The sequence below is a fragment of the Poromitra crassiceps genome (assembly GCF_964638095.1).
Source record: "Poromitra crassiceps genome assembly, chromosome: 26".
Lineage (NCBI taxonomy): Eukaryota > Metazoa > Chordata > Actinopteri > Beryciformes > Melamphaidae > Poromitra > Poromitra crassiceps.
Genome location: NC_139640.1, coordinates 19,047,782 through 19,065,009, shown reverse-complemented (window position 1 = coordinate 19,065,009; position 17,228 = coordinate 19,047,782). Strand labels below are relative to the sequence as shown.

Below are 17,228 nucleotides of genomic sequence, written 5' to 3'. Positions count from 1 at the left end.
GCGTACACTCACGTTAATAAATTAATAATTTTACCAGATTATCCAGATGATTTTGCTCATTGACCTTTTAATCTTGAAATGAATAAATCTTGTTTGGCAAATGATTTTGAGAGTTTGGACATTGTTATGGCTTATTTTATTTTAAACTATAGCCACTATACGCCATAAAGTTCCAACACAAAGGTACTCGCAGTTTGTTGATCTTGTGTTCTTGTTGGCTTAGATTATTTGGCTTATTCCAAACAAATAATGACTCAAATACATTCAGAAAAGTAAAGTAAAACAGGTCTTTACAAGTCAAAATAAATCAAAATGTTCTTGTCTCTCTCAAATTTGTTTCTTGTACGTTGTATGTGTCACAAAGTGTAACCAGGAAGCCAGTGTGATATTGCATGTTTCTATTTTTCTATTTGGAGTGGTGTTTTCTTGTTTTTCTGCTTGCCTGGCAGGCAAATGGGACACTCCCCCAACACACCTGGAGCGCATGTTAGAGGAAACGGCGCGACAACTGGACAATAACGAGCGCCCCCACCACCACCACCAGCGGTGGCCTAAAGACTGGTATCATTGACTTATCTTAAAGAACATTGACCCTGTTTTTAACATTGCCCTTCCCCTGCCTACTGAGTGACTGTACTGCCTTCACCGGACAACCCCCCCCCCCCCTCCAGCAGCGTCATAAAGACTTTTTATCCTGTACTTCTCTTAAACCTTCACTGCTGGTTTTAGACTTATCTATTAGATTTTTGCCCAGAAGTGTAACCTTTTTGCTGCCGCATCTTTTATATAAAAAGGCTTTTACCATCCAAACTGTGTTGTGTGCTGCTGTCAAGACTGGGGTATTATACATTGTGACACTCTTGTTTTGGCGTTTGTCGGCAGGATACCCCAGTTCTTGAGCACACCTGGTTTAAAAACAAAAACAAAACAAAAATATAGCCGCAAGCGGCGATGGGCGGGGTTCAAGCCTTGCGCAAATTGAACACCTAATAGTCCTTGAGGCAAATTTGTAGAGCACGTTCAGGTGAACATGTGGAAAAAAGTTGCTTGAAAATTGGAGAAACAGCCTGGGAGTTACAAACGGGTGTGAAGTTATGGCATATTTTGTGTTAGGCCACGCCCACTTTTCAGATCTGTGGCGCCCCCTTTTGGTCAAATTGCAAAATAGCATGCCAGAATTGCCATTCCAGATGAAGCTGAGAAGTTTGCAACCGATGATGCGAATGGACTTGATTTACGGCTATTACATGCTTACACCATAGACGCCGCCCACTTTCACAAATGATAGAAACACTTCTGATTTTGACTAGGACATCCTCCTTGATATATCTGACAAGTTTCGCGATCATTGGACAAACAGGTGTGGAGTTACAGCCTTTTTTATGTTAAGCCACGCCCATTTCTGGCGTTTATGGCGCCCCCTTTTGGTCGAATTGCACAAGATTTGACACACATGGTCTAGCATGGTCTCCGAAGACCTCCTGCAAGTTTCGTGAAGATTCCTTAATCGGTCATGAAGTGATGACAATTTAGCTGTGAGGCCACGCCCTCTCACAACTTTAACGATCAATATCTCCGAAACTAAAGTAGATTTCAAAAATTCCAAATTCAGGATTGTAGAGCTTGCTCCATAGATGCTTCCTGTCGATTCTAGTGGAAATCGGTCCAACGGTCTAGGAGGAGATGCAAAAAATGTGTTTTCCAAACTTTTCCAAATATCTCAAAAACTTTCCAGGCGGACATTGAGGGTCCTTATGGCAAATTTGTAGAGCAGGTCCACCTGAACATCTGGAAAAAAAAAGTTTGAAAATCGGACCAACGGCGTGGAAGTTATGGCCTTTAACGTAAAACTGTCGATTATAGCGCCACCTTCAGGCCGATTCGAAAAATCTTTTTTGAGCACCTACCAGCCAACAATATCTGTCATTGGGCCAAATGTCAGGTCTCTGCCATTTACCAACTCAGGGGAATTTGCATCGGGGCAGATGAACAAGAAGAAGAAGAAGAAGAACAAGAATAAATATAGCCGCAAGCGGCGATGGGCGGGGTTCAAGCCTTGCGCAGATGACAAAGCTTCTGATTCTGACTAGGACATCCTCCTTGATATATCTGACAAGTTTCGCGATCATTGGACAAACAGGTGTGGAGTTACAGCCTTTTTTATGTTAAGCCACGCCCATTTCTGGCGTTTATGGCGCCCCCTTTTGGTCGAATTGCACAAAATTTGACACACATGGTCTAGGATGGTCTCCGAAGACCTCCTGCAAGTTTCGTGAAGATTCCTTAATCGGTCATGAAGTTATGACAATTTAGCTGTGAGGCCACGCCCTCTCACAACTTTAACGATCAATATCTCCGAAACTAAAGTAGCTTTCAAAAATCCACCAATCACGATTGTAGAGCTTGCTCCATAGATGCTTCCTGGCGAGTCTGGTGCAAATCGGTTCAACGGTCTAGGAGGAGATGTCAAAAATGTGTTTTCCAAACTTTTCCAAATATCTCAAAAACTTTCCAGGCGGACCTTGAGGAAACTGGGGGGTACTTTGAAGAGCAGGTTCACCTGAACATCTGGGAAAAAAAAAGTTTGAAAATCGGACCAACGGCGTGGAAGTTATGGCCTTTCAAAGTTTGAAATTTGAACCCCTAATTATAGCGCCCCCATCAGGCCGATTCACAAAATATTTCTGGAGCATCTAGGAACCAACCATATCTGTCAGTGGGCCAAATCTCATGTCTCTGCAGTATACCAACTCACGGGAATTTGCAATGAGGCAGAGACGAAAAGAAAAAATAAACCATAATATAGCCGCAAGCGGCGATGGGCGGGGTTCAAGCCTTGCGCAGATGACAAAGCTTCTGATTCTGACTAGGACATCCTCCTTGATATATCTGACAAGTTTCGCGATCATTGGACAAACAGGTGTGGAGTTACAGCCTTTTTTATGTTAAGCCACGCCCATTTCTGGCGTTTATGGCGCCCCCTTTTGGTCGAATTGCACAAAATTTGACACGCATGGTCTGGGATGGTCTCCGAAGACCTCCTGCAAGTTTCGTGAAGATTCCTTAATCGGTCATGAAGTTATGACAATTTAGCTGTGAGGCCACGCCCCTCTCAACTTTAACGATCAATATCTCCGAAACTAAAGTAGCTTTCAAAAATCCACCAATCACGATTGTAGAGCTTGCTCCATAGATGCTTCCTGGCGAGTCTGGTGCAAATCGGTTCAACGGTCTAGGAGGAGATGTCAAAAATGTGTTTTCCAAACTTTTCCAAATATCTCAAAAACTTTCCAGGCGGACCTTGAGGAAACTGGGGGGTACTTTGAAGAGCAGGTTCACCTGAACATCTGGAAAAAAAAAGTTTGAAAATCGGACCAACGGCGTGGAAGTTATGGCCTTTCAAAGTTTGAAATTTGAACCCCTAATTATAGCGCCCCCATCAGGCCGATTCACAAAATATTTCTGGAGCATCTAGGAACCAACCATATATGTCAGTGGGCCAAATCTCATGTCTCTGCAGTATACCAACCCACGGGAATTTGCAATGAGGCAGAGAGGAAAATAAAAAATAAACCATAATATAGCCGCAAGCGGCGATGGGCGGGGTTCAAGCCTTGCGCAGATGACAAAGCTTCTGATTCTGACTAGGACATCCTCCTTGATATATCTGACAAGTTTCGCGATCATTGGACAAACAGGTGTGGAGTTACAGCCTTTTTTATGTTAAGCCACACCCATTTCTGGCGTTTATGGCGCCCCCTTTTGGTCGAATTGCACAAAATTTGACACGTATGGTCTGGGATGGTCTCCGAAGATCTCCAGCAAGTTTCGTGAAGATTCCTTCATCGGTAATGAAGTTATGACAATTTAGCTGTGAGGCCACGCCCTCTCACAACTTTAACGATCAATATCTCCGAAACTAAAGTAGATTTCAAAAATCCAAAAATCACGATTGTAGAGCTTGCTCCATAGATGCTTCCTGCCGATTCTAGTGCAAATCGGTCCAACGGTCTAGGAGGAGATGTCAAAAATGTGTTTTCCAAACTTTTCCAAATATCTCAAAAACTTTCCAGGCGGACATTGAGGGTCCTTATGGCAAACTTGTAGAGCAGGTTCACCTGAACATCTGGAAAAAAAAAGTTTGAAAATCGGACCAAGGGCGTGGAAGTTATGGCCTTTAACGTAAAACCGTCGATTATAGTGCCACCTTCAGGCCGATTCGAAAAATCTTTCTTGAGCAGAAACTAGCACCTAATATCTGTCATTGGGCCAAATGTCAGGTCTCTACCATTTACCAACTCATGGGAATTTGCGTCGGGGCAGATGAACAACAAGAACAAGAATAATAATAATAAACCAGCACAAAAACAATAGGGTTTCAGCCCCTTCAGGGCTTGAACCCCTAATAATAAACCGGGTGAAAAACAATAGGGTTTCAGCCCCTTCAGGGCTTGAACCCCTAATAAATGGGAAACGGAAGGTGCGATGGTGATTCCGCACGGGCCTCCTAAAGCTACTTTTCCACCCCGAGTCCAACGCCGCCATCCCTGAGCCTCTACGAGTTACGGTTGCGGAGATACGTTGCTGTAGCGCCCCCCATAGGCAAACAATAACGCCCCCTACAGGCCAAATGACACTTTCTTTTCTGAAATCAGCTCAGAAGTGTCAAGTGTCATACAAGAAGGAAGGCTGGCCATAATGGCAATGAATCAGCACTTCCTGCCGCCCTTCAAAATCAAACAATTTAGAAGGTACAGGTACTGAATGCTGCTATAGCGCCCCCTTTTGGTGGAATTGCACCAAATTTGACACGCATGGTCTGGGATGGTCTCCGAAGACCTCCTGCAAGTTTTGTGAAGATTCCTTAATCGGTCATGAAGTGAGGACAATTTAGCTGTGAGGCCACGCCCCTCTCAACTTTAACGATCAATATCTCCGAAACTAAAGTAGCTTTCAAAAATCCAAAAATCACGATTGTAGAGCTTGCTCCATAGATGCTTCCTGGCGAGTCTGGTGCAAATCGGTCCAACGGTCTAGGAGGAGATGCAAAAAATGTGTTTTCCAAACTTTTCCAAATATCTCAAAAACTTTCCAGGCGGACATTGAGGGTCCTTATGGCAAATTTGTAGAGCAGGTCCACCTGAACATCTGGAAAAAAAAAGTTTGAAAATCGGACCAACGGCGTGGAAGTTATGGCCTTTAACGTAAAACCGTGGATTATAGCGCCACCTTCAGGCCGATTCGAAAAATCTTTCTTGAGCAGCTACCTGCCAACAATATCTGTCATTGGGCCAAATGTCAGGTCTCTACCATTTACCAACTCACGGGAATTTGCGTCGGGGCAGATGAACAAGAATAATAATAATAATAAATATAGCCGCAAGCGGCGATGGGCGGGGTTCAAGCCTTGCGCAGATGACAAAGCTTCTGATTCTGACTAGGACATCCTCCTTGATATATCTGACAAGTTTTGCGATCATTGGACAAACAGGTGTGGAGTTACAGCCTTTTTTATGTTAAGCCACGCCCATTTCTGGCGTTTATGGCGCCCCCTTTTGGTCGAATTGCACAAAATTTGACACACGTGGTCTAGGATGGTCTCCGAAGACCTCCTGCAAGTTTCGTGAAGATTCCTTAATCGGTCATGAAGTTATGACAATTTAGCTGTGAGGCCACGCCCTCTCACAACTTTAACGATCAATATCTCCGAAACTAAAGTAGATTTCAAAAATTCCAAATTCAGGATTGTAGAGCTTGCTCCATAGATGCTTCCTGGTGATTCTGGTGCAAATCGGTCCAACGGTCTAGGAGGAGATGTCAAAAATGTGTTTTCCAAACTTTTCCAAATATCTCAAAAATTTTCCAGACGGACATTAAGGGTCCTTATGGCAAATTTGTAGAGCAGGTCCACCTGAACATCTGGAAAAAAAAAGTTTGAAAATCGGACCAACGGCGTGGAAGTTATGGCCTTTAACGTAAAACCGTCGATTATAGCGCCACCTTCAGGCCGATTCGAAAAATCTTTCTTGAGCAGCTACCTGCCAACAATATCTGTCATTGGGCCAAATGTCAGGTCTCTACCATTTACCAACTCACGGGAATTTGCGTTGGGGCAGATGAACAAGAAGAAGAAGAATAATAAACCGGGTGAAAAACAATAGGGTTTCAGCCCCTTCAGGGCTTGAACCCCTAAATATAGCCGCAAGCGGCGATGGGCGGGGTTCAAGCCTTGCGCAGATGACAAAGCTTCTGATTCTGACTAGGACATCCTCCTTGATATATCTGACAAGTTTCGCGATCATTGGACAAACAGGTGTGGAGTTACAGCCTTTTTTATGTTAAGCCACGCCCATTTCTGGCGTTTATGGCGCCCCCTTTTGGTCGAATTGCACAAAATTTGACACACATGGTCTAGGATGGTCTGCGAAGACCTCCTGCAAGTTTCGTGAAGATTCCTTAATCGGTCATGAAGTTATGACAATTTAGCTGTGAGGCCACGCCCTCTCACAACTTTAACGATTAATATCTCCGAAACGAAAGGAGATTTCAAAGGTTTCAAAAAGGCAGTTTGTAGAGCTTGCTCCATAGATGCTTCCTGGCGATGGTGGTGCAAATCGGTCCAACGGTCTAGGAGGAGATGTCAAAAAGGTGTTTTCCAAACTTTTCCAAATATCTCAAAAACTTTCCAGGCGGACCTTGAGGAAACTGGGGGGTACTTTGAAGAGCAGGATCACCTGAACATGTGGAAAAAAGTTTTTTGAAAATCGGACAAACGGCGTGGAAGTTATGGCCTTTCAAAGTTTGAAATTTGAACCCCTAATTATAGCGCCCCCATCAGGCCGATTCACAAAATATTTCTGGAGCATCTAGGAACCAACCATATCTGTCAGTGGGCCAAATCTTATGTCTCTGCAGTATACCAACTCACGGGAATTTGCAATGAGGCAGAGAGGAAAAGAAAAAATAAACCATAATATAGCCGCAAGCGGCGATGGGCGGGGTTCAAGCCTTGCGCAGATGACAAAGCTTCTGATTCTGACTAGGACATCCTCCTTGGTATATCTGACAAGTTTCGCGTTCATTGGACAAACAGGTGTGGAGTTACAGCCTTTTTTATGTTAAGCCACGCCCATTTCTGGCGTTTATGGCGCCCCCTTTTGGTCAAATTGCACAAAATTTGACACACATGGTCTAGGATGGTCTCCGAAGACCTCCTGCAAGTTTCGTGAAGATTCCTTAATCGGTCATGAAGTTATGACAATTTAGCTGTGAGGCCACGCCCTCTCACAACTTTAACGATCAATATCTCCGAAACTAAAGTAGATTTCAAAAATCCAAAAATCACGATTGTAGAGCTTGCTCCATAGATGCTTCCTGGCGATGTTGGTGCAAATCGGTCCAACGGTCTAGGAGGAGATGCAAAAAATGTGTTTTCCAAACTTTTCCAAATATCTCAAAAACTTTCCAGGCGGACCTTGAGGAAACTGGGGGGTACTTTGAAGAGCAGGTTCACCTGAACATCTGGAAAAAAAAAGTTTGAAAATCGGACCAACGGCGTGGAAGTTAAGGCTTTTAACGTAAAACCTTCAATTATAGCGCCACCTTCAGGCCGATTCGAAAAATCTTTCTTGAGCAGCTACCTGCCACCAATATCTGTCATTGGGCCAAATGTCAGGTCTCTACCATTTACCAACTCACGGGAATTTGCGTTGGGGCAGATGAACAAGAACGGGAATAATAATAATAATAATAATAAACCAGAGGAAAAACAATAGGGTTTCAGCCCCTTCAGGGCTTGAACCCCTAAATATAGCCGCAAGCGGCGATGGGCGGGGTTCAAGCCTTGCGCAGATGACAAAGCTTCTGATTCTGACTAGGACATCCTCCTTGATACAGCTGACAAGTTTTGCGATCATTGGACAAACAGGTGTGGAGTTACATCCTTTTTATGTTAAGCCACGCCCATTTACGGCGTTTATGGCGCCCCCTTTTGGTGGAATTGCACCAAATTTGACACGCATGGTCTGGGATGGTCTCCGAAGACCTCCTGCAAGTTTCGTGAAGATTCCTTAATCGGTCATGAAGTTATGACAATTTAGCTGTGAGGCCACGCCCCTCTCAACTTTAACGATCAATATCTCCGAAACTAAAGTAGATTTTCAAAAATGCAAAAAGCACGGTTGTAGAGCTTGCTCCAAAGATGCTTCCTGGAGATTCTAGTGCAAATCGGTCAAACGGTCTAGGAGGAGATGCAAAAAATGTGTTTTCCAAACTTTTCCAAATATCTCAAAAACTTTCCAGGCGGACATTGAGGGTCCTTATGGCAAATTTGTAGAGCAGGTCCACCTGAACATCTGGAAAAAAAAAGTTTGAAAATCGGACCAACGGCGTGGAAGTTAAGGCCTTTAACGTAAAACCATCGATTATAGCGCCACCTTCAGGCCGATTCGAAAAATCTTTTTTGAGCACCTACCAGCCAACAATATCTGTCATTGGGCCAAATGTCAGGTCTCTACCATTTACCAACTCACGGGAATTTGCGTTGGGGCAGATGAAAAAGAAGAAGAATAATAATAAATATAGCCGCAAGCGGCGATGGGCGGGGTTCAAGCCTTGCGCAGATGACAAAGCTTCTGATTCTGACTAGGACATCCTCCTTGATATATCTGCCAAGTTTCGCGATCATTGGACAAACAGGTGTGGAGTTACAGCCTTTTTTATGTTAAGCCACGCCCATTTCTGGCTTTTATGGCGCCCCCTTTTGGTCGAATTGCACAAAATTTGACACACATGGTCTAGGATGGTCTCCGAAGACCTCCTGCACGTTTCGTGAAGATTCCTTAATCGGTCATGAAGTTATGTCAATTTAGCTGATAGGCCACGCCCTCTCACAACTTCAACGATTAATATCTCCGAAACGAAAGGAGATTTCAAAGGTTTCAAAAAGCCAGTTTGTAGAGCTTGCTCCATAGATGCTTCCTGGCGATGGTCGTGCAAATCGGTCCAACGGTCTAGGAGGAGATGTCAAAAATGTGTTTTCCAAACTTTTCCAAATATCTCAAAAACTTTCCAGGCGGACATTGAGGGTCCTTATGGCAAATTTGTAGAGCAGGTCCACCTGAACATCTGGAAAAAAAAAGTTTGAAAATCGGACTAACGGCGTGGAAGTGATGGCCTTTAACGTAAAACCTTTGATTATAGCGCCACCTTCAGGCCGATTCGAAAAATCTTTTTTGAGCACCTACCAGCCAACAATATCTGTCATTGGGCCAAGTTTCAGGTCTCTACCATTTACCAACTCACGGGAATTTGCGTCGGAGCAGATGAACAAGAATAATAATAATAATAAACCGGGTGAAAAACAATAGGGTTTCAGCCCCTTCAGGGCTTGAACCCCTAATAAACCAGCACAAAAACAATAGGGTTTCAGCCCCTTCGGGGCTTGAACCCCTAATAAACCGGGTGAAAAACAATAGGGTTTCAGCCCCTTCAGGGCTTGAACCCCTAATAAATGGGAAACGGAAGGTGCGATGGTGATTCCGCACGGGCCTCCTAAAGCTACTTTTCCACCCCGAGTCCAACGCCGCCATCCCTGAGCCTCTACGAGTTACGGTTGCGGAGATACGTTGCTGTAGCGCCCCCCATAGGCAAACAATAGCGCCCCCTACAGGCCAAATGACAATTTCTTTTCTGCAATCAGCTCAGAAGTGTCAAGTGTCATACAAGAAGGAAGGCTGGCCATAATGACAATGAATCTGCACTTCCTGCCGCCCTTCAAAATCAAACAATTTAGAAGGTACAGGTACTGAATGCTGCTATAGCGCCCCCTTTTGGTGGAATTGCACCAAATTTGACACGCATGGTCTGGGATGGTCTCCGAAGACCTCCTGCAAGTTTTGTGAAGATTCCTTAATCGGTCATGAAGTGAGGACAATTTAGCTGTGAGGCCACGCCCCTCTCAACTTTAACGATCAATATCTCCGAAACTAAAGTAGCTTTCAAAAATCCAAAAATCACGATTGTAGAGCTTGCTCCATAGATGCTTCCTGGCGAGTCTGGTGCAAATCGGTCCAACGGTCTAGGAGGAGATGCAAAAAATGTGTTTTCCAAACTTTTCCAAATATCTCAAAAACTTTCCAGGCGGACATTGAGGGTCCTTATGGCAAATTTGTAGAGCAGGTCCACCTGAACATCTGGAAAAAAAAAGTTTGAAAATCGGACCAACGGCGTGGAAGTTATGGCCTTTAACGTAAAACCGTGGATTATAGCGCCACCTTCAGGCCGATTCGAAAAATCTTTCTTGAGCAGCTACCTGCCAACAATATCTGTCATTGGGCCAAATGTCAGGTCTCTACCATTTACCAACTCACGGGAATTTGCGTCGGGGCAGATGAACAAGAATAATAATAATAATAAATATAGCCGCAAGCGGCGATGGGCGGGGTTCAAGCCTTGCGCAGATGACAAAGCTTCTGATTCTGACTAGGACATCCTCCTTGATATATCTGACAAGTTTTGCGATCATTGGACAAACAGGTGTGGAGTTACAGCCTTTTTTATGTTAAGCCACGCCCATTTCTGGCGTTTATGGCGCCCCCTTTTGGTCGAATTGCACAAAATTTGACACACGTGGTCTAGGATGGTCTCCGAAGACCTCCTGCAAGTTTCGTGAAGATTCCTTAATCGGTCATGAAGTTATGACAATTTAGCTGTGAGGCCACGCCCTCTCACAACTTTAACGATCAATATCTCCGAAACTAAAGTAGATTTCAAAAATTCCAAATTCAGGATTGTAGAGCTTGCTCCATAGATGCTTCCTGGTGATTCTGGTGCAAATCGGTCCAACGGTCTAGGAGGAGATGTCAAAAATGTGTTTTCCAAACTTTTCCAAATATCTCAAAAATTTTCCAGACGGACATTAAGGGTCCTTATGGCAAATTTGTAGAGCAGGTCCACCTGAACATCTGGAAAAAAAAAGTTTGAAAATCGGACCAACGGCGTGGAAGTTATGGCCTTTAACGTAAAACCGTCGATTATAGCGCCACCTTCAGGCCGATTCGAAAAATCTTTCTTGAGCAGCTACCTGCCAACAATATCTGTCATTGGGCCAAATGTCAGGTCTCTACCATTTACCAACTCACGGGAATTTGCGTTGGGGCAGATGAACAAGAAGAAGAAGAATAATAAACCGGGTGAAAAACAATAGGGTTTCAGCCCCTTCAGGGCTTGAACCCCTAAATATAGCCGCAAGCGGCGATGGGCGGGGTTCAAGCCTTGCGCAGATGACAAAGCTTCTGATTCTGACTAGGACATCCTCCTTGATATATCTGACAAGTTTCGCGATCATTGGACAAACAGGTGTGGAGTTACAGCCTTTTTTATGTTAAGCCACGCCCATTTCTGGCGTTTATGGCGCCCCCTTTTGGTCGAATTGCACAAAATTTGACACACATGGTCTAGGATGGTCTGCGAAGACCTCCTGCAAGTTTCGTGAAGATTCCTTAATCGGTCATGAAGTTATGACAATTTAGCTGTGAGGCCACGCCCTCTCACAACTTTAACGATTAATATCTCCGAAACGAAAGGAGATTTCAAAGGTTTCAAAAAGGCAGTTTGTAGAGCTTGCTCCATAGATGCTTCCTGGCGATGGTGGTGCAAATCGGTCCAACGGTCTAGGAGGAGATGTCAAAAAGGTGTTTTCCAAACTTTTCCAAATATCTCAAAAACTTTCCAGGCGGACCTTGAGGAAACTGGGGGGTACTTTGAAGAGCAGGATCACCTGAACATGTGGAAAAAAGTTTTTTGAAAATCGGACAAACGGCGTGGAAGTTATGGCCTTTCAAAGTTTGAAATTTGAACCCCTAATTATAGCGCCCCCATCAGGCCGATTCACAAAATATTTCTGGAGCATCTAGGAACCAACCATATCTGTCAGTGGGCCAAATCTTATGTCTCTGCAGTATACCAACTCACGGGAATTTGCAATGAGGCAGAGAGGAAAAGAAAAAATAAACCATAATATAGCCGCAAGCGGCGATGGGCGGGGTTCAAGCCTTGCGCAGATGACAAAGCTTCTGATTCTGACTAGGACATCCTCCTTGGTATATCTGACAAGTTTCGCGTTCATTGGACAAACAGGTGTGGAGTTACAGCCTTTTTTATGTTAAGCCACGCCCATTTCTGGCGTTTATGGCGCCCCCTTTTGGTCAAATTGCACAAAATTTGACACACATGGTCTAGGATGGTCTCCGAAGACCTCCTGCAAGTTTCGTGAAGATTCCTTAATCGGTCATGAAGTTATGACAATTTAGCTGTGAGGCCACGCCCTCTCACAACTTTAACGATCAATATCTCCGAAACTAAAGTAGATTTCAAAAATCCAAAAATCACGATTGTAGAGCTTGCTCCATAGATGCTTCCTGGCGATGTTGGTGCAAATCGGTCCAACGGTCTAGGAGGAGATGCAAAAAATGTGTTTTCCAAACTTTTCCAAATATCTCAAAAACTTTCCAGGCGGACCTTGAGGAAACTGGGGGGTACTTTGAAGAGCAGGTTCACCTGAACATCTGGAAAAAAAAAGTTTGAAAATCGGACCAACGGCGTGGAAGTTAAGGCTTTTAACGTAAAACCTTCAATTATAGCGCCACCTTCAGGCCGATTCGAAAAATCTTTCTTGAGCAGCTACCTGCCACCAATATCTGTCATTGGGCCAAATGTCAGGTCTCTACCATTTACCAACTCACGGGAATTTGCGTTGGGGCAGATGAACAAGAACGGGAATAATAATAATAATAATAATAAACCAGAGGAAAAACAATAGGGTTTCAGCCCCTTCAGGGCTTGAACCCCTAAATATAGCCGCAAGCGGCGATGGGCGGGGTTCAAGCCTTGCGCAGATGACAAAGCTTCTGATTCTGACTAGGACATCCTCCTTGATACAGCTGACAAGTTTTGCGATCATTGGACAAACAGGTGTGGAGTTACATCCTTTTTATGTTAAGCCACGCCCATTTACGGCGTTTATGGCGCCCCCTTTTGGTGGAATTGCACCAAATTTGACACGCATGGTCTGGGATGGTCTCCGAAGACCTCCTGCAAGTTTCGTGAAGATTCCTTAATCGGTCATGAAGTTATGACAATTTAGCTGTGAGGCCACGCCCCTCTCAACTTTAACGATCAATATCTCCGAAACTAAAGTAGATTTTCAAAAATGCAAAAAGCACGGTTGTAGAGCTTGCTCCAAAGATACTTCCTGGAGATTCTAGTGCAAATCGGTCAAACGGTCTAGGAGGAGATGCAAAAAATGTGTTTTCCAAACTTTTCCAAATATCTCAAAAACTTTCCAGGCGGACATTGAGGGTCCTTATGGCAAATTTGTAGAGCAGGTCCACCTGAACATCTGGAAAAAAAAAGTTTGAAAATCGGACCAACGGCGTGGAAGTTAAGGCCTTTAACGTAAAACCATCGATTATAGCGCCACCTTCAGGCCGATTCGAAAAATCTTTTTTGAGCACCTACCAGCCAACAATATCTGTCATTGGGCCAAATGTCAGGTCTCTACCATTTACCAACTCACGGGAATTTGCGTTGGGGCAGATGAAAAAGAAGAAGAATAATAATAATAAACCAGCACAAAAACAATAGGGTTTCAGCCCCTTCGGGGCTTGAACCCCTAATAAACCGGGTGAAAAACAATAGGGTTTCAGCCCCTTCAGGGCTTGAACCCCTAATAAATGGGAAACGGAAGGTGCGATGGTGATTCCGCACGGGCCTCCTAAAGCTACTTTTCCACCCCGAGTCCAACGCCGCCATCCCTGAGCCTCTACGAGTTACGGTTGCGGAGATACGTTGCTGTAGCGCCCCCCATAGGCAAACAATAGCGCCCCCTACAGGCCAAATGACAATTTCTTTTCTGCAATCAGCTCAGAAGTGTCAAGTGTCATACAAGAAGGAAGGCTGGCCATAATGACAATGAATCTGCACTTCCTGCCGCCCTTCAAAATCAAACAATTTAGAAGGTACAGGTACTGAATGCTGCTATAGCGCCCCCTTTTGGTGGAATTGCACCAAATTTGACACGCATGGTCTGGGATGGTCTCCGAAGACCTCCTGCAAGTTTTGTGAAGATTCCTTAATCGGTCATGAAGTGAGGACAATTTAGCTGTGAGGCCACGCCCCTCTCAACTTTAACGATCAATATCTCCGAAACTAAAGTAGCTTTCAAAAATCCAAAAATCACGATTGTAGAGCTTGCTCCATAGATGCTTCCTGGCGAGTCTGGTGCAAATCGGTCCAACGGTCTAGGAGGAGATGCAAAAAATGTGTTTTCCAAACTTTTCCAAATATCTCAAAAACTTTCCAGGCGGACATTGAGGGTCCTTATGGCAAATTTGTAGAGCAGGTCCACCTGAACATCTGGAAAAAAAAAGTTTGAAAATCGGACCAACGGCGTGGAAGTTATGGCCTTTAACGTAAAACCGTGGATTATAGCGCCACCTTCAGGCCGATTCGAAAAATCTTTCTTGAGCAGCTACCTGCCAACAATATCTGTCATTGGGCCAAATGTCAGGTCTCTACCATTTACCAACTCACGGGAATTTGCGTCGGGGCAGATGAACAAGAATAATAATAATAATAAATATAGCCGCAAGCGGCGATGGGCGGGGTTCAAGCCTTGCGCAGATGACAAAGCTTCTGATTCTGACTAGGACATCCTCCTTGATATATCTGACAAGTTTCGCGATCATTGGACAAACAGGTGTGGAGTTACAGCCTTTTTTATGTTAAGCCACGCCCATTTCTGGCGTTTATGGCGCCCCCTTTTGGTCGAATTGCACAAAATTTGACACACGTGGTCTAGGATGGTCTCCGAAGACCTCCTGCAAGTTTCGTGAAGATTCCTTAATCGGTCATGAAGTTATGACAATTTAGCTGTGAGGCCACGCCCTCTCACAACTTTAACGATCAATATCTCCGAAACTAAAGTAGATTTCAAAAATTCCAAATTCAGGATTGTAGAGCTTGCTCCATAGATGCTTCCTGGTGATTCTGGTGCAAATCGGTCCAACGGTCTAGGAGGAGATGTCAAAAATGTGTTTTCCAAACTTTTCCAAATATCTCAAAAATTTTCCAGACGGACATTAAGGGTCCTTATGGCAAATTTGTAGAGCAGGTCCACCTGAACATCTGGAAAAAAAAAGTTTGAAAATCGGACCAACGGCGTGGAAGTTATGGCCTTTAACGTAAAACCGTCGATTATAGCGCCACCTTCAGGCCGATTCGAAAAATCTTTCTTGAGCAGCTACCTGCCAACAATATCTGTCATTGGGCCAAATGTCAGGTCTCTACCATTTACCAACTCACGGGAATTTGCGTTGGGGCAGATGAACAAGAAGAAGAAGAATAATAAACCGGGTGAAAAACAATAGGGTTTCAGCCCCTTCAGGGCTTGAACCCCTAAATATAGCCGCAAGCGGCGATGGGCGGGGTTCAAGCCTTGCGCAGATGACAAAGCTTCTGATTCTGACTAGGACATCCTCCTTGATATATCTGACAAGTTTCGCGATCATTGGACAAACAGGTGTGGAGTTACAGCCTTTTTTATGTTAAGCCACGCCCATTTCTGGCGTTTATGCCGCCCCCTTTTGGTCGAATTGCACAAAATTTGACACACATGGTCTAGGATGGTCTGCGAAGACCTCCTGCAAGTTTCGTGAAGATTCCTTAATCGGTCATGAAGTTATGACAATTTAGCTGTGAGGCCACGCCCTCTCACAACTTTAACGATTAATATCTCCGAAACGAAAGGAGATTTCAAAGGTTTCAAAAAGGCAGTTTGTAGAGCTTGCTCCATAGATGCTTCCTGGCGATGGTGGTGCAAATCGGTCCAACGGTCTAGGAGGAGATGTCAAAAAGGTGTTTTCCAAACTTTTCCAAATATCTCAAAAACTTTCCAGGCGGACCTTGAGGAAACTGGGGGGTACTTTGAAGAGCAGGATCACCTGAACATGTGGAAAAAAGTTTTTTGAAAATCGGACAAACGGCGTGGAAGTTATGGCCTTTCAAAGTTTGAAATTTGAACCCCTAATTATAGCGCCCCCATCAGGCCGATTCACAAAATATTTCTGGAGCATCTAGGAACCAACCATATCTGTCAGTGGGCCAAATCTTATGTCTCTGCAGTATACCAACTCACGGGAATTTGCAATGAGGCAGAGAGGAAAAGAAAAAATAAACCATAATATAGCCGCAAGCGGCGATGGGCGGGGTTCAAGCCTTGCGCAGATGACAAAGCTTCTGATTCTGACTAGGACATCCTCCTTGGTATATCTGACAAGTTTCGCGTTCATTGGACAAACAGGTGTGGAGTTACAGCCTTTTTTATGTTAAGCCACGCCCATTTCTGGCGTTTATGGCGCCCCCTTTTGGTCAAATTGCACAAAATTTGACACACATGGTCTAGGATGGTCTCCGAAGACCTCCTGCAAGTTTCGTGAAGATTCCTTAATCGGTCATGAAGTTATGACAATTTAGCTGTGAGGCCACGCCCTCTCACAACTTTAACGATCAATATCTCCGAAACTAAAGTAGATTTCAAAAATCCAAAAATCACGATTGTAGAGCTTGCTCCATAGATGCTTCCTGGCGATGTTGGTGCAAATCGGTCCAACGGTCTAGGAGGAGATGCAAAAAATGTGTTTTCCAAACTTTTCCAAATATCTCAAAAACTTTCCAGGCGGACCTTGAGGAAACTGGGGGGTACTTTGAAGAGCAGGTTCACCTGAACATCTGGAAAAAAAAAGTTTGAAAATCGGACCAACGGCGTGGAAGTTAAGGCCTTTAACGTAAAACCTTCAATTATAGCGCCACCTTCAGGCCGATTCGAAAAATCTTTCTTGAGCAGCTACCTGCCACCAATATCTGTCATTGGGCCAAATGTCAGGTCTCTACCATTTACCAACTCACGGGAATTTGCGTTGGGGCAGATGAACAAGAACGGGAATAATAATAATAATAATAATAAACCAGAGGAAAAACAATAGGGTTTCAGCCCCTTCAGGGCTTGAACCCCTAAATATAGCCGCAAGCGGCGATGGGCGGGGTTCAAGCCTTGCGCAGATGACAAAGCTTCTGATTCTGACTAGGACATCCTCCTTGATACAGCTGACAAGTTTTGCGATCATTGGACAAACAGGTGTGGAGTTACATCCTTTTTATGTTAAGCCACG

General features: G+C 44.3%; 1 protein-coding gene across 1 annotated transcript in view; it reads right to left on the bottom strand.

Moving 5' to 3' along the window:
• The window catches only part of LOC310798719 (NLR family CARD domain-containing protein 3-like), a gene marked incomplete at both ends in the record, with an annotated part of 115,584 nt that overhangs the window by 29,362 nt on the left and 68,994 nt on the right, over positions 1-17,228 (bottom strand). The gene's annotated exons all lie outside the window — the stretch shown is intronic.